Source organism: Somniosus microcephalus, chromosome 6 (assembly GCF_052327205.1).
Source record: "Somniosus microcephalus isolate GS21.2 chromosome 6, FLI_Smic_1.0, whole genome shotgun sequence".
Taxonomy (NCBI): domain Eukaryota; kingdom Metazoa; phylum Chordata; class Chondrichthyes; order Squaliformes; family Somniosidae; genus Somniosus; species Somniosus microcephalus.
Genome location: NC_140992.1, coordinates 37885018 through 37910167, shown reverse-complemented (window position 1 = coordinate 37910167; position 25150 = coordinate 37885018).

The following is a 25150-nucleotide window of genomic DNA, read 5'->3' as shown; positions in this document are numbered from 1 at the left end:
ATCCGTTAAATGTGGAAGCTGGTGGGGTGAAAGGTGAGGACAAGGGGAACTCTATCGTGGTTCCGGGAGGGAGGGGCAGGGGTGAGGGCAGAAGTGCGGGAGTAGAACGGACATGGTCAAGGGCTGTGTCAACCACAGTAGAGGGGAATCCTCGGTTGAGGAAAAAGGAAGACATGTCGGAAGCACTGGTATGGAAGGTGGCATCGTCAGAGCAGATGCGGCGGAGACAGAGAAACTGGGAGAATGGAATAGAGTCCTTACAGGAGGCAGGGTGGGAGGAAGTGTAGTCCAGGTAGCTGTGGGAGTCAGTGGGCTTGTAGTGAATGTTGGTCAAAAACCTATCCCCAGAGGTGGAGACGGAGAAGTCGAGGAAGGGAATGGAAGAGTTGGAGATGGACCATGTGAAGGTGAGGTAAGGGTGGAAATTGGAGGCAAAGTGAATGAAATTGTCTAGTTCAGGGTGAGAGCAGGAAACGGCACTGATACAATCATCAATGTACCGGAAAAAGAGGTGAGGGAGGGGACCCGAGTAGGACTGGAACAAAGAGTGTTCCACATATCCCATGAAAAGGCAGGCATAGCTAGGGCCCATGCAGGTACCCATAGCAACACCTTTAATTTGGAGGAAATGAGTGGAGTCAAAGGAGAAGTTGTTCAATGTGAGAACAATGTGAGAACAAGTTCAGCCAGGCGGAAGAGGGTGGTGGTGGATGGGGACTGGTTGGGCCCCTGTTCAAGGAAGAAGCTATCAGCATAAGCGGCCACAGTTGGTGCAGCTTTCATGAGAGGCAGATGCAGCCATTTTTTTAGTCTCTGATGGGCTGACTCACCTACACCTGCCTGCAAAGTGATTTTTAACTTGCTGACATGTGCAGATGTTGTCTAGCCATTGTGGAGGGATATGATGGCCAGAAACAACACCGTATGTTTAATTGTTCATCCGTTCCTCCAGCTACTGTAGCCTGTAGGAGCTGCCTGCAAAAGTGCTTTTTATAATTGGTCTGCATTATAAATGCACCACGAGGTCCTGGAACAGCTAGGAATTGCAAAGAATTACATTGAATGTACAGTACTGAAACAGGCCATTCGGCCCAACTGGTCTGTGCTGGTGTTTATGCTCCACACGAGCCTCCTCCCACCCTACTTCATCTAACCTTATCAGGAGCTGCCTACTTGGAAAATTCCATTCAAAATCCATCACTTTGTGCATTGGGATCAGAACCTACCAGAGCAGATGGTTAAAATGCTTGAATACCACCAGTGTGAAGCTAGAGTATTTATACTGGTTCTTTTCTGCCAGGATCAGAAAATAAGCACAGTGGAGACTGTGGCTAATTTCACCTGGCAGCGAACTCTATTGTGCACCTGATAGAGAATTCCACCTGTTATGTTTAGTGAGATGTTCCATTTTTAGCAGCTCCCTAATGTTTCACCCATCAGGAGTTACAGTAAAGAGTCATGTTTTGGCACCAGTCACTGAAACTGTCCAATAAAAGGTGCAGTATCAGTTTGACTCAAACATATGGCACAATAATAAACTTGAGGCAACTTGAACCTCATAGCAGCACCATATACAGGACTGGGAGATGAAAACAAAGCTAATGCAGCACTACAACAACAACTTGTATTTATATATCACCTTTAATGTAGTAAAGCATCCCAAGGAACTTCACAGGAGCGTGATAAAACAACATTTGGCACCGAGCCGCATAAGGAGATATCAGGGCAGATGATAAAATGCTTGGTCAAAGAGGTAGGTTTTAATGAGTGCCCTAAAGGAGGAAAGAAAGGTAGAGAGGCGGCGAGGTTTAGGGAGGGAATTCCTGAGCTTAGGGCCTTGGCAGCTGAAGGCACGGCCACCAATGGTGGAGCGATTAAAATCAGGGATGCTCAAGAAGCCAGAATTAGAGGAGTGCAGATATCTCAGAGGGTTGTGGGGTTGGAGGAGATTACAGAGATAGGGAGGGGCGAGGCCATGGAGGGATTTGAAAACAAGGAAGAGAATTTTAAAATTGAGGTGTTGCTTAACTCGGAGTCAATGTAGGTCAGCGAGCACAGGGGTAATGGGTTAATGGAACTTGGTGCGAGTTAGGACACGGGCAGCAGAGTTTTGGATGACCTCAGGTTTACAGAAGGTAGCAAGTAGGAGGCCGGCCAGGAGTTCGTTGGAATAGTCAAGTCTAGAGGTAACAAGCCCCATTAAAAGGGGGCACTTGTTTCCTTTCTTATTGGTGATGGCACCAATCATCAATCATCGAATACAACATAAAAGGTGTAAGCAACTATGCTTCAGTTTTTCTACTGGCTCTACTAGAAAGTAGGGAGAAGGGGAGCAATTAGTTTGCTTACTTGTTGGCTCTCTATTTGGGAGAGGGAGAGTGAGGGAGAACTACAACTTCTAGAGGTAACAAAGGCATGGATGAGGGTTTCAGCAGCAGATGAGCTGAGGCAGGGGTCGAGTCGGGCTATGTTACGGAGGTGGAAATAGGCGGTCTTAGTGATGGCGCAGATATGTGGTCAGGAGATCATTTCAGGGTCAAATATGACAAAAAGGTTGTGAACAGTCTGGTTCAGCCTCAGACAGTTGCCAGGGAGAGGGATGGAGTCGATGATAAGGGAACGGAGCTTGTGGCAGGGACCAAAGACAATGGCTTTGATCTTCCTAATATTTAGTTGGAGGAAATTTCGGCTCATCCAGTACGGGATGTTGGACAAGCAGACTGATAATTTAGAGACAGTGGAAGGGTCGAGAGAGGTGGTGGTGAGGTAGAGCTAGGTGTCATCAGTGTACATGTGGAAACTGACACATTTTTTGGATGATGTCTAGCCTTTCCACCATCTACAAGGCACAAGTCAGGAGTGTGATGGAATAATCTCCACTTGTCTGGATGAGTGCAGCTCCAACAACACTCAAGAAGCCCGACACCATCCAGGACAAAGCAGCCCACTTGATTAGCACCCCATCCACCACCTTAAACATTCACTCCCTCCACCACCGACGTACCGTGGCTGCAGTGTGTACCATCTACAAGATGCGCTGCTGTAACTTGCCAAGGCTTCTTCGGCAGCACCTCCCAAACCTCTTCCACCTAGAAGGACATGGGCAGCAGGTGCATGGGAACATCACCACCTCCAAGTTCCCCTCCAAGTCACACACCATCGTGACTTAGAAGTGTATCGCCGATCCTTCATCGTCACTGGGTCAAAATCCTGGAACCCCCTCCCTAATAGTACTGTGGGACTACCTTCACCACACGGACTGCAGTGGTTCAAGAAGGTGGCTCACCACCACCTTCTCAAGGGCAACTAGGAATGGGCAATAAATGCTGGCCATGCCAGCGACGCTCACATCCCATATACAAATAAAATAAAAATCATAAGAGCACAGTATAACTGGTGCAGTACTAATTCAAAGCTAATGCAGCACCAGATACAGGACTGGAAGATACAAAATAAACAATCAGATAATCCAAATTATAAAATCTTGTACAGGTTCATTATTTTGCTGTCTATTCTCTGGTCCTGTATCTGGTGCTGTGACCAGTTTTTCTCCAATCTCCCCGATTAAATGATCTCAGCAATTCAAAAAGCGTGGAACTATAGGGTTAGATTTTCAATTTGCCTTCCAAGCCTAAAATTGTGATTGCTGATCAGCTCCCCATTATAGAAACAGCCTGATTTTAATTTCCAGTCAGCTAGTTGAAAAGCTATCCCATGGGAAACAGAGATGCAACATATTTCATCCCTTAAGCACAGAAATCTGTGGCTTTAGAATTGTTAACTGAAGGTGCAAAGATTTGGAAAATAACCCACAGTCTATAATGCCACAGTGATCAGTCATTACAGAAAGAGCTGAATTCAGGTCAATCTCTTGGGTGGTGGTACATGAGTAACGTTGCTCTGAAGAAACATCATCGTTTTGGTGTGCAATCCAGTTTTCCTATTTACTGTGACATGGCTACAGTCAAAGGATAATAATAAAACGATACAGGTACAACACCAGATCCAGAGCCGTGAGATTAGGCCCAGAATTTCCTCGGAGCTACTTCCGCTTCTTTGTCTTAACTTTGATGGAGTGCGTTAACAGGGTTTCCGCTGCACTTCAGGCAATTTTACGGTGGCAGAGTCGGAACAGTTCCGAGGAACGTTTCGACTTATGGGCAAAACTGGTGTACTCTTTCGATGTGATCAATAAACAAATAGACTGTAACTAAACTTAAAACATTAAATGAAACTTAACAAATTAAATTAAAAATTTGGTTGCCAGGGGTGATGATGCACTCCAGTCCCTGCAGTGCCCACCAGTCGCGGAAGGCCTCGAGTGTGCCGGCGGACACCGCGTGCTCCATCTCCAGGGCCACCCGAGCGCGAACGTGGCCGCGGAAGAGAGGCAGGCAGTCGGGCTGAACGACCCCCTCGAACACCCGCTGCCTGGACCAGTTGATGGCCACTTTGGCCAGGCCCAGGCCCAGGAGCAATCCCACGAGGGGGGTCCCCCGATCTTCCTGCTCCCCTCCGCACCGGGTGACTAAAGATCAGGAGCGTGGGACTGAAGTGCAGCCAAAAATCGAGGAGCAGCCCCTTCAAATAATGGAAGAGAGGTAGGGTTAGGGTTACAAACCTCTCACTCCATGAGAACATGGAACATGGACTCCTCCAGGCCACAGAAGAGGCAGGCAGCCTGGGAGTCCGTGAAACTACTTAAAACTTTATTGCACGGGACTGCTCCGTGGCAAAACTAGTGTAAAACTAAATACAAAGTTAGGAAATTGGAGCCAAGCTAATCCAGCACCAGATACAGAATAGGAAGGCAGAGCAAAATTGATCAATATTAGATACAGGACCAAGAGATCAGAGCAAAACTGGTGCAATACTAGATGCAACACCAGGAAATAGTGAGCAAATGATCCCGTACAATGTATTGTAATTTGAGGCATCTGATTGTTAACTCTTGCAGAGTCAAAGGGCTAGAAATTGGCTTCCTTAGCGCCTCATGTTATCGACTCTGGGGGGGGTGATAACAGGGCGCTAACAACTTACTGCCCGGGCGCGGCGATGTTACCGCCGTCTGAGAAATTCATCTGCCGGTTTGCAGGGGCGGTAACCCCTAGCACCACGATCTCCTGAGCCCGGAGATTGTGACATCATCTGGTTGCACAGTGCCCCAGTAGCGCCCCAGACCCGAACTTCAGTTCCGTCCCCTGCAGCATCGCCGGGCGAAAACACCAGCAGCTGCAGGAGGCGTTTATCGGGAATCCGGGTGCTTCGGGGGCGATACGTAAAGGCGAGGTGGCTGAGGATAAGTAAAAAAAATTCTGAAATGTTTTCTTTTTTTCCTTTGTCTTCGCCAGCGATTGATCAACCCGGAACTCTGCTGCAATGCATCGGGCTGATCGGGCTGGATTGCGGCTGCTGTCAGGGACCAGGTAAGTTTTCCACTTGCAGAGCCTGCAGCGATGGCCCTTCCCTTTAAGGGAGGGAAGGAGCCTTCCAACGCGGAAGCGCTGCGCGGCCCATTGTGCAGCGCTGCACACCTACCGCCCCGCCTGTTGCCTGTTGCACTCCAGGAAGGAAGTGGAGCGCTTGATTTAGCACTCCACTTCCTTCCTGGAGTGCTAAAACACAATTTTTTAAAAGCTGATAATCATTAGCGCCTGGCGCTAAGTTTCCCAGCTTTCAAAAGTTACCGCCCCCAAATGAGGCGATACTGAATTTCTCCCCCATACTGTTAACAAGAACTGCATTGCCCCTTGCCTCATTTCAAAGTTATTCAGTTCTCCATTCACTGTTATACATCACATGCTGTTGGTGTAATAATCTGATATCTACCCACCCCTTTGCTCTCTGATGTACAGAGGACTCTTGGTTTTGTGTTAAAAATTCTAGAGCATCTTCAGTTTAAAAAAAATAAACAAATAAAGGGGAAATTAATATTATATTTTCTGAGTGAAAAACTGGAGAAATTGAATGTTAGAAAACACTTGGCAAAAGCTTGTGCACTTTTAGTATGTATTAGTTGTAAAGTTTTCAAAAATACTTTTATTCTAAATACTCTTATAATAAAATATTTTATTTTTAAAAATTGTGCTCAAGAAAGTGAAAGGTATTAGTAATGTTTAACCTTACTAATATCCATCGATAAATTCATGTTTTTTTTGGGGTGGTGAATCGGTTAAAACTGATTCCCTTCCAACTTGGAGAAAAAAAAGCCCTGAAATTTTCCATTGTTTTCTTACTAAAAATCGCATCTGGAGATGTGTGCAAAACACATCTTTCACATCAGCACACATACTGCATGCTATAATTGTGTTGCTGAGGTCACTGATGCGATGTGTTTTCATCCCTGGACCCAGTTTTTGGCTGGGAAAGAAATGACGGCTCTGCGATTTGAATTTTTAAAAATTGGACAGAGCGGGATTAGACGGTGTTGAGTCTGTGTGTCCCAGTTATGCTTATTATAAATCACTGGACACAGACAACAAGAATAACTTTAACAGGTCTTTACTATTCGGAGGTCAGGGCTGAACTGCCCAGCAAATTACTACACAACGTTTATATACCGGTGTGGTCACCACCGGTATTACAGTATACAGCAGCTAAGAGAAAGTAGTACATCTCTTAAGGTAGTTCTCTTAAGGTGGAACAGGTTACATACACCACAATCCTCCCTTTTTAGCTTAACAGTGTATATCCCCATTTAACATAACATAATAACATATATATATATATATATACAACTTCATGCAAAACAGTTCAAAGATTCAGTCTCTGAGGAGGCCTCCTGATCCGAGTTGGATAACGCCTTTCAGGGGTCTCTGATTCTCGTTGCTGGGGTGACTCATCTAGTTGATCTCTTATGGATTGGACATCATCATCAGGTACATTCACTTCTGAGGTAGATGCTTCAGGTTCACTAACTTCTTCCACGGTTGTCTCTGCCGTAACCATGGGTTCGACCCTTGTTCTCGATTCTACCAGTTGGTCAGCATGACGTCGTATTACATTTTCACCAATATCTACCGTGTACATCAGGGGTCCTTGTCTGGCCCAAATTGTTCCAGATTGCCATTTCTCATTTTTATAGTCCCGGGCCAACACTGGTTGTCCTATTTCGAAACTCCGAGTGGTCTTGTTATTTATATGCTGGAACTGTTTCTTTCTACTTCCCTCCGTACATTTGGTTTTAACAAGTCCAACCTGGACCGCAACCTCCTGTTATAGAACATCATGGCAGGACTTTGGTTTGTCACTGCATGAGTGGCGTTTCGATATGCCAGTAGGAAATTGTCCACCTTGTGTTGTAGTGGAATCTGATCTTCGCTCATGGCCTTTATTGCTTTTTTGAACGTTTGTACAAATCTCTCGGCCAACCCGTTTGTAGCCGGATGATATGGGGCAGAGGTATAATGTTTCACCCCATTCTTCTTCATGAATTTCTGGAATTCTTCTGACACGAACTGCGGTCCGTTGTCTGAACATATTTGTTCTGGCAATCCATTTCTTGCAAATATCGTTCTTAGCACCACGATCATCTTTTCCGAGGTAGTGGTAGTCATCTTAATCACATCTGGCCATTTAGAATGTGCGTCCACCGCAATTAAAAACATGGAGTCCATGAATGGACCAGCAAAGTCAATATGTACACGTTGCCATGGGGTTGAAGGCCATTCCCATGGATGCAGCGGTGCAATCGGAGGTGCATTTTGAACTTTTTGGCACCCTGAGCAGCTTTTCGTCAGATCCTCTATCTGTTGGTCGATACCCGGCCACCACACATAAGCCCTAGCAAGGCTTTTCATCTTGACTCCCCCCAGATGACCTTCATGCAGTTCCTTTAGAACTCTCTCTCTTAACTTAGGAGGAATAATCACCCTTGTTCCATACATCAATGTTCCTTGACAGACGGACAGCTGTTCTCGTCTTGCTGAGAATGCCGGTAACAGTGGATCACCATGTGCTGGCCATCCCTTCACTGTCAATTCGTAGACCCGGGACAGTGTCGGGTCGTTCCTGGTTTCTCTTTCAATACTTGCATTGGTGACTGGTAAACATTCGATGATGGTCGAGTGAAATAACTCAACAGGGTCAACCGTCGGTGCCTCCTCCGCTGTAGGTAGTGGCAGGCGCGACAGCCCATCAGCATTACCATGCTGCTTTGTACCTTTGAATTCAATCTGATATTGATGTGCCCCTAGGAAAAGGGACCATCTCTGGAGCCTCTGTGCTGTCATCACCGAAACACCCTTCTTAGGGTTAAAAATGGATACCAACGGCTGGTGGTCTGTCAGTAGCGTAAACTTTTGGCCCTGCAGGTAATGATTAAACTTCTTTACTCCCCACACAAGGCTGAGAGCCTTCCTATCTATCTGAGCATAGTTGCGCTCAGCGGAGGTCAATGATCTGGATGCGAACGCGACTGGCCTCTCCAAGCCATTTGGCAACTTGTGTGAGAGTACTGCCCCAATTACATATGGAGAAGCATTACAAGCCAAACGAATAGGCAGCGTTGGGTTGAAGTGAGCCAACACTTCCTCTGAGGTGATCAATGCCTTGCTTTTGCGAAAGGCCCTCTTACAGTCCTTGCTCCACTTCCATGGTACTCCCTTCTGCAAAAGAGCGTTCAGCGGGTGCAGCACCGTGGATAAATTTGGCAGAAACTTATGGTAATAGTTAATCAACCCTAGGAACGACCTCAACTGGGATTCATTATCCGGAGCGGGAGCCTTCACAACAGCTTTGATCTTGTCAGGAGACTTATGAAGCCCCTCCTGGTCAATGACATGACCACAGTACGAGATCCTGAAAGAACTCACATTTCTGGCGATTAACTCGAAGTCCATATTCTTTCAATCTGGTGAGCACCAGTTCCAAATTTGCAAGATGTTCCTCATCATCATCTCCTGTAATCAGAATATCGTCCAGGTAAAATTGTGTGCCTGGAATTCCCTGTAATACCTGCTCCATGGCCCTCTGCCAAATTGCTGGAGCCGATGCCACTCCAAAAACCAGTCTATTATACCGATACAAGCCTCTATGCGTGTTGATCGTGAGATACTGGCGTGACTCTTCCTCAACTTCCATCTGTAAGTACGCCTGCGCCAGGTCTATCTTGGTGAAGTGTTTCCCTCCAGACAACGAAGCGAAGATATCCTCAATCCGCGGAAGTGGATATTGCACCGTGTGAAGAACCGGATTAACAGTGATCTTGAAATCTCCACAGATGCGAACCTTCCCCGGTTCCCCCGGCTTGTTGCTCGATGAACGCTTCATGACGGGAACAATGGGCATGGCCCACTCACTCCAGTCCACCTTAGACAGTACTCCTGAACGTTCTAGCCCTTCCAGCTCAGCTTCCACAGCAGGTCGTATCGCATAAGGTACCGGTCTGGCTTTGAAAAATTTCGGGTTTGCATGTTCTTCAACCTTGATGGTTGCCGTAATTCCTCTCAGTGTTCCCAGTCCCTGTTGGAACACCTCTTTAGCATCGTCCAATATTCTGGACAATCGTTTAGGTTTGACATCTTCTTTTTCACCGGAATCTACCTTTAGTGCTTTTAAGGAATGCCAGTCCATATTTATTCTCCTGATCCACTCCCGTCCCAGTAGTGGTGGACCTCCCTCAGGTAGCACATATAAGTCCATTCCTCGGCTTTCTTTGCCCTTGTGGACCACCTTTACCTTTATCTTTCTGATGGGGTATACTCTTTGCCCCGTGTATGTTTTCAATACAATCTCCGTATCCCGTGGGGGAATATGTGGGAATAACCTTTTGTAATCTTGCTTATTCATGACCGTCAATGCCGATCCAGTGTCCAATTCCATCTTCACTTGGACTCCTGCTATCTGAAGTGTGACCCAGATAGTTTGGAGGTCTGCTTCATTACCCACATTGTGTACTCTTAGACAACCCAGTTCCTTACTGCTGGAGTCGGAATCTGACTTCTGTTCATCCGAACTGTTCTCTGTCACCTTGTGTACCTTTCTGCACTTTTCCTGTGGTGACTTTTTGTTGCTGGTCTTCTTTCCTGACCGGCATACTTTAGCTATGTGACCAAGCCTGCCACATTTTCTGCATTCCTGATTTTTGAACCAGCACTGGTTCTGATCGTGCGTTGTCTTTCCACAACGATAACACTTTACTGCACCCAAGGCCATTTGATTGGTGCTGAGTTCCGATGACCTTAGCTGCATTTCCGCAGTGCCTCTCGCTGCGGCTTCGTGCGATGCTGCAATAGTGACAGCTTTATCAAGCGTAAGATCATTCTCCTCTAGCAGTCACTTTTGTGTTCCTTCTTTTAACAATCCACACACAAATTTATCTCTCAGCGCATCTGCTAGTCCTGTTCCAAACTAACAGTACTTTGATAGTTTACGCAGTTCAATTAAGAATTCAGCGTTGCTTTCTTCTTTCAGCTGCGTTCTTCTGTAAAATTTAAATCGTTCCGCTATCAGCAGCGGCGTGGGGTTTAAATGATTTTTCAGGACAGTAACAATATTCGCGAAAGTCTGATCCGTCGGTTTATCTGGTGATACAAGGTGCTTCAATAGCCCGTACGTCTTCGCACCCATTGAGTTTAATAAGGTTAGTGCTTTCTTATCATCTGGTACCTCATTTGCTTTACAATAAACTTCCATGCGTTCTACATACGTGGCCCAATCTTCGACATCGCTATCAAAAGCATTGATGTTACCATGTTTAGGCATCCTTGCAAGTTTCTTTAAATTTTCTTTTTCCCAAAATGGCGGCTTCCTGCGCTTGTCTTCTTCCCCCGCCTACTAAAATGGCGGCTTCCTGCGCTTGGCGGTTTTTTCCTGCGCTCGTCTTCTTCCCCCGCCGACTACAATGGCGGCTTCCCGCGTTTGCCTTCTTACCCCGCTGGCTGCAATGGCGATTGCCGTGCTGCTGCCGTTCTCGCCTCCCCAGCGGTTCTCAATTCCCCGACGCTGCTTTTTGCTCCCCCGCGGTTCCCGTGGGCATTCACGCTTCCCCTGCTGTTGCGCTTCTCAGCCCCGCTTGCAGGCCGGTCCTTTACACCGGCTGCGGTTGAGTTCTCCGCGGTCCTCGTGACCTTAACGCTGCCCCAGTCGCTGCGCCTCTCGGCCCCGATTGCAGCCCGGCCCTTTTCACCGGCCGCGGTCGAGTTCTCCGCCCTTTTTCCTCCATTTTCCCTCCCCTACTCCACAGCCAACGCGGCCAACTTTCTGCTCGTGTCGCTAATCGGCTTACCCACCACCGTGGTAGAAGGGATGATCACTGCCTGTCACTGATGGTGGGCTTCGTGGTCAGAATTTTTCTTTTTAACCCGGGTTCTTGATGCCTCCCGTGCGATGTGGTGCTCAGCAGAATGATGAGGGCGGATGCCTCTTCTCGACGCCCGTTCTGAGGACGAAGCTGCCTTGGATGTAAAACTGCCGCAGGGTAAGATCGGACTCGTCGCCACTGTTGAGTCTGTGTGTCCCAGTTATGCTTATTATAAATCACTGGACACAGACAACAAGAATAACTTTAACAGGTCTTTACTATTCGGAGGTCAGGGCTGAACTGCCCAGCAAATCACTACACAATGTTTATATACCGGTGTAGTCACCACCGGTATTACAGTATACAGCAGCCAAGAGAAAGTAGTACATCTCTTAAGGTAGTTCTCTTAAGGTGGAACAGGTTACATACACCACAGACGGAGTGGACTTAAACAGAGTGTTTTATTTGGGAATTTGGAAAGAGTGGGAATTTCTGGTAAGTATTGGTTAAGGAGAAGCTGTAAAAAGTGAAATTTTGTTTAAGATTTTGATTTTAACCTTAACTTTAAAAACTGTAGTTAACAGAAGCTGACTGCCAGTGGCAGTTAACTGTCAGTCAGTTGTAAGTGTTTGTCTTGAATAGGCTAATCACCAAGAGCAGGGGAGCTGAGTCATCACTTGTAAATTGGGTGAGGCTCCTAGTGTATAAAAGTAAACATTTCTGCAGAGCACAGAGCGAGATTAAACGGAGTGGACTTGAACAGAGTGTTTTATTGGGAATTTGGAACGATTGGGAATTTGGAGAAGAGGGGGAAGGAGTTGCTGCTTTTTGCCTACACTACTAGTGCTTTGTGTTACAGGTAGATATTTAATTTCAGTACCCTTAACTTAATCTAGATCAAGTAAGTAGTCAAGAAACTACACTGTAAACTAAGTTACCTAATTACAAATTAAAGTAAATTTCATTAAATAAAATACGGTCATATGGGGATGGCAGTGCAGGTGGTGTTCCACAACTGCAGCGTGTGGGAGTTTGTGGAGAGCATTGTGATCCCAGACAACCACGTTTGCAGTAAGTGCCTGCATCTTGAGGAACTTCAGCTCAGAGTTTTTGAGCTGAAGTCTGAGGTGCAGACATTGCGGGGCGTCAGGGATGGAGAGAGCTACCTGGACACTTTGATCCAGGAGGCAGTCACACCCCTTAGGTTAGGTAGTGTACAGGTCTGGTTAGTGGTCAGGGATAGGAGGGTGTGACTGCAACTCAGGCAGGTAAGGGGACCCCAGGTGCAGTGCTGGAGGAGCCTCAGCCTTTGCCCTTGTCCAACAGGTATGAGGTTCTTGCTACCTGTGTGGATGAGGGAAAAGCCTGCAGGATGGATGAGCAAGCTAACCATGGCACCATGGTGCAGGAGGCCATTCAAGTGGGGGGAGTGAAAGGGTATGTAGTTGTGGTAGGGGACAGTATAGTCAGGGGGATAGATACTGTTCTCTGCAGCCGTGACCGAGAGTTCCGAAGGTTGTGTTGCTTGCCCGGTGCCAGGGTTAAAGACATCTCCTCGCGGCTGGAGAAGAACTTGGAGGGGGAGGATCCAGTTGTCGTGATCCATGTAGGAACCAACGCATAGGTAGAAATAGGAATGAGGTTCTGCTGAGGGACCTTGAGGAACTAGGATCAAAATTAAGTAGCAGAACCTCAAAGGTAATAATCTCTGGATTGTTACCTGAGCCACGCACAAATTGGCATAGGGACAAACAGATTAGAGGTTTAAATCCGTGGCTCAAAGCATGGTGTGGGAGGAAGGGGTTTCAGTTCTTGGGGCACTGGCACCAGTACCGGGGAAAGAGGGAGCAATTCCATTGGAACAGGGTCCACTTAAACCGGGCTGGAACCAGTGTCCTGGTGAACCAAATAACTAGGGCAGTAGACAGGGCTTTAAACTAATGAAGGGGAGGGGGGGGGGGCGGGGTAAGTGGGATTCAGGAAAGAGTTAATTTAAAATCAACAAGAGAAATGTCAAGGCTCTAGAGCAGAGAAGAGTTTTGGATAAAAATAAGCAGTGTGGGTTAGGAAGGGACAGAGAGAGTAACAAAGGTAATAAGGCATCAGTGACTAAGGTGACATCAGGGGAAAATAGAAATAAGTCAAAGCTAAAGGCACTGTATCTGAATGCGTGAAGCATTCGCAACAAAATAGATGAATTAATAGCGCAGATAGAAATGAACAGGTTTGATCTAATAGCCATAACGGAGACGTGGTTGCAAAGTGGCCAAGGTTGGGAAATAAATATTCCAGGATACCTAACTTTTAGAAGAGCTAGGCAAAACGGAAAAGGAGGAGGGGTAGCCCTGATAAAAAAGGATGGGATAAAGAGAATAATGAGAAAGGATCTTAGCTCCCAAAATCAAGAAGTAGAATCAGTTTGGGTGGAGCTAAGAAACAGCAAGGGGCAGAAAACATTGGTGGGAGTTGTTTATAGGCCCCCAAACAATAGTTGTAATGTAGGGCAGAGTATAAATCAGGGAATTAGAGGTGCATGTAACAAGGGTAATACAGTAATCATGGGGGTCTTTAATCTACATATAAACTGGGCAAACCAAATTTGCAGTAATAATCTGGAGGATGAATTCATGGAACGTATGCCAGATAGTTTTCTAGATCAGTATGTTGAGGAACCAACTAGGGAACAGGCTATTTTAGATCTAGTATTGTGCAATGAGAAAGGGTTAATTAATAACCTTGTAGTAAAGGGGCCTTTAGGGAAGAGTGACCATAATATGATAGAATTTTATATTGAGTTTGAAAGTGATTTAGTTAAATCCAAAACTAGGGTCGTAAATCTAAACAAAGCAAACTATGTAGATATGAGGGGCGAGTTGGCGAAGGTAGATTGGGAAACTACATTAAAAGGTATGATGGTAGACAAGCAATGGCTAGCATTTAAAGAATTAATACATCATTTACAACAAATATACATTCCTGTAAGGCACAAAAGCCCCACAGAAAAAGTGGTCCAACCGTGGCGAACAAGAGAAGTTAAAGATAGTATTAGATCAAAGGAAGAGGCTTATAATGTTGCCAAAAAGAGTAGTAAACTTGAGGATTGGGAGGAGTTTAGAATTCAGCAAAGGAGGACCAAGAAATTGACAAAGAAAGGGAAAATAGAATGAGAGTAAACTAGCGAGTGACAAAAAAAAGTCTGTAAAAGCTTCTATAGGTATTTAAAAAGGAAAAGATTAGAGAAAGTAAATGTGGGTTCCTTACAGGCTGAGACAGGAGAAAATATAATGGGGAATAAGGAAATGGCAGAGAAATTAAACTAATACTTTGGTCTGGATTTTCCCTGCAGAGGCGGGATGGTGGCGGGAGAACTGGTTGGCAGTTTCTGGTCCCACTCCCGTCTACAGCCGCTCTCTGAAAAAGATTTTCCGTAGATTGACCTTGTTAAGCCTGCCCTGCGGGGCTCCTGGCCAATTAACAGGAAGCGGGTCTGATGACGTCATTTGATGACGCATCATCAGCTGGTTTCCTTAAAAGGACCACGGCCACGTTGATTTTGACACTTCTGCTGTCAGTGTTCTACAGCATTGAGGTGCTGCAAACACTGACAAGCATTGCACAGAGGTGCACGGCTGCACCCAGGCTCTCCCATGACACCCTCCATATGCTTATGGAGGAAGTGACAGTAAGCATGGAGGTTCTCTTCCCTTCCCATGGGCGGAAGAGGCCTCCCTAGGAGATCAACGCAGTCTGGTTGCACATTACACATGAGGACACAAGCAGGGATGTCGTCAGGAGTGCCTGGCTGCAGTGGCGCCAACCTTTCAATAATCTCAGTAGATCACGAAACATTACTGCAATGCCATACTCAACCTCATCCTGCTGTACCACTCATCGCATCCCCATCACTCTGCCTTCCATACTCTACTCCTGCACATCCTTACTCACACCAACTTATCTTGCACCTCCATCTATCCCTCTCTATCTACATTATCACATCCCCATCTCACTAGCCACCCCTCACACTCACCCTCATCCTACTGCAAGCATACCAACTAACAACACACAAGGGTAGGCACTTGAGAGGTTTAGCCAATGTTCATGTGAAGTTTCTGGTAATGTGTTTGTGATAATAATAATAACTTCCAGGAAGTTATGTCATCACTTCCTGTGAACTGTGAACTATGAACTATGAACTGTGTACATACCTCACTTCCTGTCATATGTCACTTCCTGTTGGACTGGTATAAATACTGGTCTGTTCAGTATTGTAAGAGGCTTCTACCAGAGGCATGGTAAAGACCTCTCTTGTATATAGTGTGTTTATAAGTTACTTAAAGCTTACTTTAAAGTTACTTGATGGTAAGACTCCTTTTTCTTACATCAATTTAAGTAACTTAGTATTTACACTCACAAATACTAGACCTTCGGACAAACTTGGAGTTAAGGATCCAGGGAACCACCCATCATGGAGAGAATCCTTAGACCTATTCGTCTGGACTTGGACCCGAATACACCAGCAGCTGGCAGGGTATGGAAGCATTGGTACCGTACTTTTGAGAATTTTCTGGATGAATGTAAAGTGGATGCTCCTGCTAGATTGAGGATACTTATCAACTATGTAACCCCAAAAGTGTTCGAATATGTTGATGAATGGGATAATTACGATGAGGTGATTCGGGCACTTAAGAAACTGTATGCCAAGACCCCAAATGAGGTCTATGCTAGACATCTACTGGCCACAGCCCAACAAGGGCCAGGGGAATCAATTAACGAATTCCTGCAAGAACTTCACAGGCTCAGCATAGATTGTAACTTTCAGGCAGCCTCAGCTGAGCTGTACCGCGAAGAAATGATTCATGATGCTTTCATCTGCGGGATTGCCTCTCCATTTATACGCCAGCGTCTACTAGAAAGTAAAACACTTGAGCTACAAAAAGCTTTTGACCTAGCTTGTTCTCTGGATTTGGCAAAGAGAAATGCAGACCTCTATCAGCTGCCCAGATCTCGATCTGCTGCTGTAGCTGCAACCAGACAATTCAAGTGGTCTCAGGTGAACCTTATCATGGGGGAATCTAATTCTGATAATTCTGATGAAGAAGAGGAGGATGACCCCACTTTAGCAGCCTCTTGGCAATCGAGGAAGGAATGCTTCTTTTGTGGAGATGCTTCTCACCCTAGGAAAACCTGCCCTGCTCGCAATGCAATCTGCAGTTATTGCAAAAAAAAAGGACACTTTGCTAAATTTGCCTATCAAGGGCCTCTACGAGGGCCAATCCAGCTAAGGCCTACCGAACTGCCCCAATTAGGGGCTATCGAGATGCTCCAGCTAGGACCTATCAAGCTTCCTCTCGAGCTCTCTCCCAAAGAAGCACACCGAGAGTTTTAGCCACTCTCTGTGCAACGACACCAATTACAGCTGCTTGCCCACAGAACCTGTCTCATGCAGCCACAAAAATTTCAATTAAAGGGCATACCTTAGATGCCTTAATTGACTCAGGAAGTACTGATAGTTTCATTAAGGAACAGATTGTTGCGAAATTGAAACTACATGTCTTCCCATCGGACCAGGCAATTGCGATGGCTCAGTCATCACTTAATACCAGAATCTCCGGCTTTTGTGTTGTTGATATGACACTTCATGGTCGTATGTATCCCTCCACCCGACTTCCGGTGCTCAAGGACTTATGTAGTGATCTCCTCTTAGGGCTGGACTTCCAAAAACAGCATAAGAAACTCACCATTGAGTTTGGTGGATCCAAACCCAGACTTACTATTTCTAATATACCGTCTAAATTACCGTTTTGTGCATTGTCAGCAGCTTCACTTGATGAACCCTCATTATTTGCCAGTATTCCGCCTCGATGCAAACCAATAATAACGAAATCGCAGCGCTTTAATCAGGAAGACCAATCTTTTATTGCGGCTGAAATCTCTCGACTTCTAGCAGAGGATATCATCGAACCATGTTCGTCGCCCTGGCGGGCTCAAGTCGTCATTGTCAAGAACCCTCTAAAACCTCACAAACAGCGACTATGCATCGATTATTCGCAAACCATCAATCAATATACCGACTTGGACGCCTACCCATTGCCACGCATTGATGATATGGTTAATAAACTGGCCGAATACAAAGTGTTCTCAACTTACGATTTAAAAAGTGCCTATCATCAGGTACCCTTGAAGGTCTCAGATAAGCAGTACATGGCCTTTGAGGCTAATGGACGGCTGTACCAATTTTGTCGCCTCCCATTCGGGGTTACTAATGGAGTGGCTGTCTTCCAACGGGCAATGGATGGCCTGGTTAAGCAGGAAAACCTAAGGGACACTTTTCCCTATCTTGATAACATTACCATTGCAGGTCACGATCAACAGGAACACGACGCCAACCTCCAAAAATTTCGGGATGCCCTCCATCGCCGTAATTTGACCCTGAATGAATCCAAATCTGTTGAGTCACAACCGACCATCAACATCCTTGGCTACTGCGTAGGCAATGGTATCATTAAGCCAGACCCAGAAAGACTTCGCCCGCTCCAAGAGCTCCCGTCACCTAAGAATCCGGCTTCTTTACGTCGGGCTCTCGGTCTGTTTGCATACTACGCTAAATGGATTCCTAATTTTTCGGACAAAATCCAACCCTTGCTGCATGCTAGATCATTTCCATTGGGAACAGCGGCTGTTGCAGCCTTTAACCTTCTCAAAAAACAGTTGGAGAAAGCGGCTCTTCACTCCATCGATGAGAATCTCCCTTTCATGGTTGAATGTGATGCCTCGGAGGTGGCGATCTCGGCTACTCTGAATCAGGAAGGTCGTCCTGTAGCATTTATGTCCAGGACCTTACAAGGTGCCGAGCTACATTATCCTCCGGTTGAGAAAGAAGCCACAGCCATCATAGAGGCAGTACGGAAGTGGAACCATTTTCTAGCTCGCCAGCACTTTACATTGATCACGGACCAACGATCAGTCGCCTTCATGCTCGATAATCGAAAACGAACCAAAATTAAGAATAATAAAATACAACTTTGGAGGATGGAACTGGCCTCTTTTGGTTATACCATTCTCTATCGGCCTGGCAAGGAGAATGTGGCCCCGGACACCCTCACACGGGCATTCTGCTCCACTATGTCATCCTCCACTCTCATGGATGTCCACAATGGATTGTGTCATCCTGGCGTTACGCGCATGCTACATTTCGTACGATCACGGAATCTCCCTTTTTCCATTGGAGATGTAAAGAAAATATGCTCAGAATGCCGGTTTTGTGCGGAATTAAAACCTCAGTTCTTCCGCCCCTCAGATGGTATACTCATACATGCAACCCAACCGATGCAACGACTTAGCATCGATTTTAAGGGCCCAGTGCCCTCTTCAACTCGGAACACATATTTGCTCACCATGATCGACGAATATTCACGTTTTCCATTTGCCTTCCCCTGCTCCAATATGCTGGCGTCCACAGTAATCTGCTGCCTTGAGCAGGTATTTTCTCTCTGTGGCATGCCGGCTTATATTCACTCAGATCGGGGTCCATCCTTTATGTCAAGGGAACTCAAGGACTACCTCTCAGAACGGGGAATTGCTACAAGCAAAACAACACCATACCATCCCATCGGAAATGGGCAGGTAGAGAGGTATAACGGTATCATCTGGAATTCCGTACGTCTCGCTTTAAGATCTCGGGGCCTACCAGACCAGCAATGGGAAACAGTGCTTCCGGATGCATTGCACTCTATACGGTCCCTGCTTTCTACAGCCACAAATACTACACCTCATGAGCGGTTCTTTGGATTCCAGCGTCGCTCATCTCATGGGACATCACTCCCGTCATGGCTAACTACTCCTGGAGCTGTATTACTCCGAAGATACGTTCGGACGTCTAAAAATGACCCTCTCGTAGACGAGGTCGAACTAACCGATGCCAACCCCACCTATGCAAACATACGATATTCCGATGGCCGAGAATCTACTGTATCATTACGGGATCTGGCTCCCTGCCCACCAGGACCTAGTGGGACATCGGGTGATGGCATTTCACCAGGAAACTCTTGGGACCTATCGGGTACCCCTCTCCAGGATCCTGATCGGACACCAACTAGCTTGGTGCCGGTAGAACCCCGTACTCAAGGTTGCGACCCTCCCAGTACCGCGCATGAAAGTACTGATCCACCACAGACCAGCTCTGCACCTCCCTCTGAACAGAGGCAGTCCGACTTTGAACCTATTGGGGCTCGTACTCGAAGCCATGATCTCCCCGACCCTTCACAGGGCAATCCAGGCCACACAGACTCTGACCAATGGCCAACCGCATGGAAGCAGACCAGCGACCCTCTACGGCGGGAATCCAAACGGGTGCGACTCTTCCTTGTTCGGCGGCTGCGGACCAAAAGGTAGACCACAGCCTCCTAATCCTGCAGGAGGGAAGAATGTGATAATAATAATAACTTCCGGGAAGTTATGTCATCACTTCTGTTAAGTCTGTGTGTTATATTGAGAATTACTACACAGACCACAAGAGTAAACTTTAACAGGTCTTTACTAGTTGAAGGTCAGGGCGGAACTGCCCAATAGTTCATTACACAGCACTTATATACCGGTGTGGTCACCACCGGTATTACAGTATACAGCAGCCAAGATAAAGTAGTGCAACTCTTAAAATAGTTCTCTTAAAGGTGGAACGGTTACATACACCACAATCCTCCCTTTTTAGCTTAACAGTATATATTCCCCATTAACATAACATAATAACATATATACACAACTTCATGTAAAACAGTTCACAGATTCAGTCTCTCTGGAGGCTTCCTGACTCGGTCTGGATAACGCCTCGGTGGTGTAGTAGTTTTCGGTGGTGTAGTAGGTTCTTTTGGCAAGGTCGATTCGGCTTGAATGCCAGTGTCGGGTTCATCTGATTCCAGTATCACCGGATCGGAGGTAGCTCCTATGGGTATCTCTGCTTCATCATTAGGCGTATAGAGTTGTGGAGTAGGTTGTCCCTTTTCGGATGACTCTATGATCTGGTCAACATGGCGCTTTATTATGCTTTCACCAATGTCCACGGTATACATCAGTGGTCCTAGTCGTGTGCAAATAGTTCCAGGCTGCCATTTCTCGGTACGGTAGTCCCGGGCCAAAACTTGTTGACCTATCTGGAAGGTTCTAGTTGGCCTTTCATTCATGCCTTGAAATTGCCGGTTCTCTACGTCCCTTCTGATGTTTGGCTTGATCAAATCCAGCCGGCATCTTAGTCTTCATTGAAAAACATTATGGCGGGAGTTTGGTTTGTAACCGCATGTGTTGCATTCCTGTACGCCAACAAGAAGTTATCTACCTTATGTTGTAGATTTATGTCTTCCTTACCCATGGCCTTTATGGACTTCTTGAAGGTCTGGACAAACCTTTCAGCTAATCCATTGGTGGCGGGATGGTATGGGGCGGACGTGTAGTGCTTAACCCCATTGTTTTTCAAGAACTTCCTGAATTCTTCGGACACAAATTGCGGTCCATTATCAGAACAGATCTGTTCCGGCAGCCCATTCCTGGCAAATATGGTCCTTAATACTGTGATGGTTTTTTCCGTGGTGGTGGAGGACATCTTTATTACCTCCGGCCACTTGGAGTGTGCATCCACCGCGATTAAGAACATTGAGTCCATAAATGGACCAGCAAAGTCGATATGCACCCTTTGCCATGGAGATGAGGGCCACTCCCATGGATGTAGGGGAGCTTGTGGTGGGGCGTTTTGGACCTTCTGGCATCCTGGACAGCTTTTGGTCATTCCTTCGATGTCTCCATCGATACCTGGCCACCACACAAACGCTCTGGCTAGGTTCTTCATTTTCACTCCACCCAGATGCCCCTCGTGAAGCTCCTTTAGCACTTTATGCTGGAGTTTGGGTGGAATCACCACTCTGGATCCACACATCAAAGTTCCTCTGCACACTGACAGCTGTTCTCTTCTTTGCGAAAATGCTGGCAACAATGGTTCGCCATGTGCTGGCCATCCCTTCACCATTAAATCGTAGACTCGTGAGAGAGTCGGGTCATTTCTTGTTTCCTTTTCGATCGTAGAATTTGTTACTGGTAGACATTCCACTAAGGTTGAGTGGAACATCTCCACTGGGTCCACTGTAGGCACCTCTTCTACCGTTGGCAACGGTAGGCGCGATAAACCGTCAGCATTCCCATGCTGTTTTGATCCTTTGTATTCTATGTCATATTGGTGGGCCCCTAGGAAAAGGGACCACCTCTGTAGCCTTTGCGCTGTCATAATGGAAACGCCCTTTTTAGGGTTGAATATGGATACCAACGGCTGGTGGTCTGTCAGCAGTGTAAACTTCTGGCCCTGCAGGTAATGATGAAACTTCTTTACTCCCCACACCAGGCTGAGAGCCTCCCTATCTATCTGAGCATAGTTGCGCTCAACGGAGGTCAATGATCTGGATGCAAATGCGACTGGCCTTTCCGAGCCATTTGGCAACTTGTGTGAGAGTACTGCTGCAATACCATAAGGAGAAGCATCACAAGCTAAACGAATAGGTAGCGTTGGGTTGAAGTGAGCCAACACTTCCTCTGAGGTGATCAATGCCTTGCTTTTGCGAAAGGCCTTCTTACAGTCCTCGCTCCACTTCCATGGTACTTCTTTCTGCAAAAGAGCATTCAGCGGGTGCAGCACCGTGGATAGATTTGGCAGAAACTTATGGTAATAGTTAATCAACCCTAGGAACGACCTCAACTGGGATACATTTTCCGGAGCGGGAGCCTTCACAACAGCTTCGATCTTGTCAGGTGACTTGTGCAGCCCCTCCTGGTCAATGACATGACCACAGTACGAGATCCGTTTCTGAAAGAACTCACATTTCTGGCGATTAACTCGAAGGCCATATTCCTTCAACATGGTGAGCACCAGTTTCAAATTTGCAAGGTGTTCCTCATCGTCATCTCCTGTAATCAGGATATCGTCCAAATAACATTGAGTGCTTGGAATTCCCTGTAATACCTGCTCCATGGCCCTCTGCCAAATTGCTGGAGCCGAAGCCACTCCAAAAACCAGTCTATTATATCGATACAAGCCTCTGTGCGTGTTGATTGTGAGATACTGGCGCGACTCTTCCTCAACTTCCATCTGTAAGTACGCTTGCGCCAGGTCTATCTTGGTGAAGTGTTTCCCGCCAGACAATGAAGCAAAGATATCCTCAATCCGCGGAAGCGGATATTGCACCGTGTGAAGCACCGGATTAACTGTGATCTTGAAGTCTCCACAGATGCGGACCTTCCCCGGTTCCCCTGGCTTGTTACTCGATGAACGCTTCATGACGGGAACAATGGGCGTGGCCCACTCACTCCAGTCCACCTTAGACAGCACTCCTGAACGTTCAAGCCCTTCCAGCTCAGCTTCCACAGCAGGTCGTATCGCATAAGGTACCGGTCTGGCTTTGAAAAATTTTGGGTTTGCATGTTCTGCAATCTGGATTTTTGCCTTAATTCCTCTCAGTGTTCCCAGTCCCTGTTGGAACACCTCTTTAGCTTCATCCAATATTCTGGACAATCGTTCAGGTTTGACATCTTTTTTCTTTCCGGAATCTACCATTATTGCATTTAGGGAGTGCCAGTCCATATTTATTTTCCTGATCCACTCCCGTCCCAGAAGTGGTGGGCCTCCCTCAGGTAGTACATATATGTCCATTCCTTGATGTTCTTTGCCCTTGTGTATCACCTTGACTTTTATCTTTCCGATGGGGTATACTTTTTGCCCCGTGTATGTCTGCAATACTATCTCCGTATCCCGTAGGGGAATATGTTTGAATAACTTTTTGTAATCTTGCTTATTCATGACCGTCAACGCCGATCCGGTGTCCACTTCCATCTTCACTTGGACTCCTGCTATCTGCAGTGTGACCCAGATAGTTTGTCGGTCAGCTTCCTTACTCACGTTGTGAATTCTCAGACTACCCAGTTCCTTGCTGTTGGAGTCTGAATCCGAATTCTGTTCATCCGAACTCTTCTCAGCCACCTTATGTACCTTTCTGCACTTTTCCTGTGGTGACTTTTTGTTGCTGGTCTTCTTTCCTGACCGGCATACTTTAGCTATGTGACCAAGCTTGCCACATTTTCTACATTCCTGGTTTTTAAACCAGCATTGGTTCTGATCGTGTGTTGTCTTCCCACAACGATAACATTTTGTTGTACCCGAAGCCATTTGATCTACGCTGAGTACCGCTGCCTTCAGCTGCATTTCCGCGGTGCCTCTCACTGCGGCTTCGTGCGATGCTGCAATAGTGACAGCCTTATCAAGTGTAAGATCATTCTCTTCAAGCAACCGCCTTTGTGTTCCTTCTTTCGACAATCCACACACGAATTTGTCTCTCAGTGCCTCTGTCAGGCTTTCCCCAAACTGACAGTATTTCGCTAGCTTACGCAGTTCAATTAAATACTCCGCGTTGCTTTCCTCTTTCAGTTGCGTTCTCACATAAAATTTAAATCATTCCGCTAACATCAGCGGTGTGGGGTTCAAATGATTCTTCAGGACAGCAACAATATTAGCGAAAGCCTGATCCGCCGGTTTAGCTGGTGATAGAAGATGCTTCAATAGCCCGTATGTCTTCGCACCCATTGAGTTTAGTAAGGTTAGTGCTTTATCTTCCTCTGATATTTTATTTGCCTTACAATATATCTCTATGCGTTCTACATACGCGGCCCAATCTTCAACATCGGGATCGAAATCGTTGATGTTACCACGCTTAGGCATCCTCGCGATCTTCTTGAGAAACAAAAGAATTATTTATTTTTTTTACACAAAATGGCGGTTTCCCGCGCTTGTCTTCTTCCCCCGCCTCCGAAAATGGCGGCTTCCCGCGTTTGCCTTTCTCCCCTGCTGGCTGTAATGGCGATTGCCGATTTGCTGCGTTCGCCCTCCCCCAGCTGTTTTCAAATCCTGCCTCCCAGCCCCTCTTGCAGTCCGATCCTTTCCCCCGGCTGCGGCTGAGTTCTCCGCGGTTTTTAAAAAAAAATTCTCCTGCGCCTTACGCTGAACCGGTCGCTGCGCCTCGTGGCTTTTTTCACCAGTTGCGGTCGAGCTTGCAGTCCGGTCCTTCCCCCCCCAGCTGCGGCTGAGTTCTCCGCGGTTTTTTAAAAATTTTCGCCCGCGCCTTACGCTGACCCGGTCGCTGCGCCTCGCGGCCTCGGTAGCTGCCCGGCCTTTTACACCGGTCGCGGTCGAGCTCTCTCTCAATGCTGTTGCGTCTCCCAGCCCACTTGCAGCCCAGTCTCTCACACCGGCTGCGTTTGTATTCACCGCGGCTTCCGTGCCTTACGCTGCCCCAGTCTCAGCGCCTCTGGCCCCAACTTCTGTCCGGCTCCTTTCCCCGGCCGTGGTCGAGTTCTCTGCCCTTATATCCTCCGTTTTAAAAAAATTTTTGTCCCCTACTCACAGTCAACGTGGCCGACTTGCTGCTCGTCGCTGATCGGCTTACCCACCACCGTGATAGAAGGGATGATCACTGCCTGTTGCTGATGGAAGGCTTCGTGTCAGAATTCTTCCTTCGCTCTGCAGACCCGAGTCTTTTCTCAGCAGAATGATGAGGGCGGATGCCTCCTCTCGACGCCCGTTAAACTGCCTTGGATGTATCTCTGCCGCAGGGTAAGATCGTACTCGTCGCCACTGTTAAGTCTGTGTGTTATATTGCGAATTACTACACAGACCACAAGAGTAAACTTTAACAGGTCTTTACTAGTTGAAGGTCAGGGCGGAACTGCCCAATAAATCATTACACAGCACTTATATACCGGTGTGGTCACCACCGGTATTACAGTATACAGCAGCCAAGATAAAGTAGTGCAACTCTTAAAATAGTTCTCTTAAAGGTGGAACGGTTACATACACCACAACTTCCTGTGAACTGTGAACTATGA